General features: G+C 39.3%; 1 pseudogene; it reads left to right on the top strand.

Annotated features, from left to right (window-relative positions):
* Window positions 1–3,001: 3,001 nt before the first annotated feature.
* On the top strand, window positions 3,002–3,876 carry LOC102890972 (annotated as a pseudogene).
* Window positions 3,877–4,367: the final 491 nt, after the last annotated feature.

Raw genomic sequence — 4,367 nt, 5'->3', positions numbered from 1 at the left:
ACTGGTCTTTATCTGCGTCTAATAGAATGACTAACTATCCTCTGACATTATCTAGCTACTTCCTTTTCCATTTTTGTATTTTTCATGTAATACTATGTGAACAATATGGTGTTTGTGTATAAATTCAGTCTAGATAGGATAATCAGAGAAAAATTCAAGCAATGTTTTTGTTCAAAAGATAAGTGTCAGTGATGGGATGGCAGATGACTTCAGTATGCAAATATTTTGGCTTTCATAGGGATAAGATGAATTCCAGCACAAACTACTTCCACCTGCAGAATTTTCTTAATAAAAATATAGTCATGTTGTCTTTGGTCCACTATCTTTATAAAGATACTCAATTTTCTTTACTTCACAATAATGGTCCTGAGATACATTCTTCATGACTAAGGTTAAGGTGGAGGATACAGATGTAGCACCATGCTATAAAACTGTAGTTTTATCCATCTGGATCGACTTCCATGCTGCTATTATCCATATGGAAATTGCAAAGAAAGAAGAAATATGACTTTCATTAGATTTGTAAAATACACTGAAATAAAACAGAATAGATTGTCTATCAATTTGTTTATCATTCCAGAAAAAGGAATGTGCCAATCATCTAACTACATATATTTCCATATACAATTGAATACTCCTAGATATTTACATCTGTATATGTTGTCCTACAGAAAAGTCTTCAAAAGCGATCTATTGTTTTTATCTGGATCTTTTCTTCCCACAACTATGACATATTGTAAATTGTCTCAAAGAGTCTTATTACAATGTTTAATTCTTTAATCTCATGTCAAACTGAAGGTTAGTTTGACCCATATTAAATAAGAGTAGAAAAGGAGAAAAGAAGACACTGGTGATAAACAGTGTTTAATTCCTTTTTGGAAAAAACAATCAACTCTCTTTCTGTAGGAGAAAGCTGAAAATGGCAAAAGCTCACACATATATACAGCGCTGTATCATTCTCAAGTTAATAAAAACAATTTATATGCAGGGTAGTGAACAAGAGGAAAGTTATGGAAAACATTTCTCACCAAAGGACAGTGTACCAGATGTGCTAAGACTTATGGGAACAATCAGAGGTGACCAGTCTCTGCAGCAGCCCTTATTAAGTTAGACTGTGACCCAGCACCTTCAACTTATTAAGCTGTCGAGAACTTTAGTGATTAAAACCAAAGAAAGGTCAAATACAAACCTTCAGAATGTCCCTGCACTGATATTTTCTTATAGGCACTAGAACCTCAGGAAGATACTTCTCATAATGCATGGACTTCTAAAAATTAGATATTTGAACTGAATTTACCCAGAGCTTGAGGGAAATTTTAGGAGATGACACTTCTTCAGGATTTCTCACAAGTTTCAAACTTTAACCAACATCTAAAGAAGTATCCTTAGAAGATAGTTTAGCATGCTGTTAGAACTGAGACCAGAGAAAAAGATTCATGGGATTCTTAACATGCTCAGTTAGATCCTGAAGATATGTGACAGTTGTAACTACAGATAGAGGTACTAGGGATAAACTTTAAAAATGTTACAATTAATTTATGTAAAAGTTAAAATTAAGTTAGGAAGATTTAATGCTGCCCCAAAGTTGTATCCTAGGCCTTAGATAGTGTATGGGTTTGGATAACTTTTCCCGATCCTGGGCTCTTCCTTGCCTTCTCCAAATGTATTTATCTCTGTATTATGATACACAGATGCCCACACTCAGAATACATTGATATGTAATGTAGAGATACAGGGTATCACATATATGTAAATAAATACTACCCACATATCTAAGATAAGGTTAAATGTTACCCTTCCTATTATCTTGGAGTTAAAGCAGAAGTCTCAATTCAATTTGTACTAAAACCCTTCACATCCGAAGCAAGTTTCTGTATAATCTCTGCAGCACATGCCAAGATGATGAAACTATTTCTACAACTTTAGCCTGTTGATCATTTCTAGGTTATGAAAGAGAAAAACTGGAAAAGACCATTTACTCCTAAAATCCTCTCCTCTTCACTGTATTTTCCCTTACCTCCTATCAAGTAAAGAGAATTGCCTTCAAGAGAAGTGTTTGAAGAGTTTTACAATTTCTTGGAATTCAAAGGCGATATATAGAAAGAACTTGGCCACTGCTCTCTGTAGGGAGAGTTCTGAAAGCAGCACAGTGATGGAGAGAGGGCCCAGTAGAGAGTAAACTGGGACTCCATGAGGTGCAAAGGACCAATGGGAACCCTGAGGAAGGAAGCCTTCCCTGAGTCTTCTCATAAGTGACTCCACCATTTCACAGAACCACTTTTGGGGTAAAGGGACACTGCAGAGACTCAACTACCATTAACAGAGGTAATAAAGGGAGGGTTTAATGGCAGCTTACTGGAAGAAGTTTGCAGAAGGCCACAAAACTCACCCTGAGAGGGAGGACCAGAAATCGTTTATGTTTGCTTCCCCTCCCTATTCTAGGATTTCAGTGGGTTAGGGAGAAATTTAAAATTGATAGAAATTTGGAGTTAGGTGGTTTTTTGGTTAACTGGACTTTTATTACATTAGTGTAATATGAAAATCTGTGAGATCTGCTGAACATTTTCATATACTGCCGACAAGATTGTAAATACACATAATATTTCACATGTACAAAAGATGGCAACATATATTAATAACATATTAATAATTCTCCAGAAATTTATATTCTTTGACCTTTTATCCTTCTATGAATCGATCTCTAGAAAATCATCAAAATTCAGATAATAGTGTTTATCATAGTATTATTTCTAATAATAAAAACACAGAAACCACTTGTATCTAATAAAGCAATGGTTAATATGTTATGGAATATTAGTATAATGGCAATACATTAAATAACCATTTAAATTGTTATTTTTGGAGATTAATATACAAGCAAATGTTCAACACATAATGTTAAGTTAAAAAGATGCAAAATCGGCCTTTTTTGCCTCTGGAATTCTCTGGGACCTCAGTCTTCTGGTCTGGGGCTCGGGGGCCATGGGTTTTGCTTACTACCATGGACTCTGCATTAAACCAGCAGTTTGCAGGTAGTGGTGCCAAGGCACCGGAGGGCTGCAGCTCTTCCACAGTGCTGGCATCTACAGGTGTTTCAACGTGCACGTGGGGTTCAGCTTCCTGCCCCTGACCACCTGCCTTGAGGTCATGGGAGACCCCTGGGTGGATGTCTTTATGTACCAGAGTAAGTTGCACATGGAGTGCTTCAGGAGTCTGAAGGAGGGTGAGGCAGGGGAGTTCACCTTTAAGAAGTCCACCAAGGGCCTGGAATCTATCCGATTCACCAGCCCTGCTGGGGTGTTCTGCATTGGGAGTGAGAGGGAGTCACAAAGGAAAGAACATGCGGAAGCGCAGATCAAAGCAAGACAGGTGCTACAACTGTGGAGGTCTAGATCACCTTGCCAACAAATGCAAGTGCCACCCTAGCCTAAGAAACTTCTGGCAGAGCATCAGCCATATGATGGCCTCATGTCCATTTAAGGTCCAGTAGGTGCCCAGCTCACAGGGAAAGCCAGCCTATTTTGGGGGGAAGAAGAGACCCATAGTCCTCTCCTGCACCCAGAGGCCCAGTGCATGGGGGAGGGAAACTCTCTCTTTGCTATCATGCAGTTTCAAGGAGTAGGCATCAATCGGCAGAATGGAGAAAGTGGGGACATGGTGGGTAGGGGGCAGCTGGCACTACCGTGTACCTCAGGCTGGGATTCACAGCCTCACTCCCTCTTCCCTTTTGGCAGGGGGCTCTATCCAAGTGCATGTGAGAACTTTGGTAGAAATCCCTTCCTGCATGCTTTTTCTGCATCTCCACCCCCAGAATCTCCAGCTTTTGAAAGTGAGTTGGACAGGGAAGTTGTTTTCCTTTTAAAAAAGCATATGTAATAATATTTCTCATGCCAGAGTGAAAATATTAAACAGGAGACCAGATTGATGGACCAAGCCTACAAACAACTACATTCTATGGGAGGGAATCTCTCACGGGAAAGGCAGGGTTTTTCTACATCTTGTCTCCTCTTAACTCACTCTTGGGCTGGGGTGCTGAAAACTGTCCCAAGCAATGGGTTGTGATGATAGGCAAAAGAGGTGGTTGGGGGAAGATTTACAGACCTGCTGCTCCCAAGCTCACTCCCACCCCATTCTGAGTCAATACGATTTTATGCATTTGGTCCTTTGGATAACTGCACCATGGGTCCCACTTTCTCCTGGATGCCACCTGCACTCACTTGTGCATTTTAACTTTTTTTCATAATATAAATATTCTGTTTTTGTATTTTAGTGTATTTTAATCTAAGGCCCTCATTTCTGCACTGTATTCTCAGGTATCTAAGCAATCTCAGGGATAAGTGGGCAGCAGATCCAGGTATACACAGCAG

The sequence above is a fragment of the Pteropus alecto genome, unplaced genomic scaffold, assembly GCF_000325575.1.
Source record: "Pteropus alecto unplaced genomic scaffold, ASM32557v1 scaffold20, whole genome shotgun sequence".
In the NCBI taxonomy this organism is placed as follows: domain Eukaryota; kingdom Metazoa; phylum Chordata; class Mammalia; order Chiroptera; family Pteropodidae; genus Pteropus; species Pteropus alecto.
The sequence above is the reverse complement of the archived record's forward strand: the minus strand, read 5'-3'. Positions and strand labels throughout refer to the sequence as shown.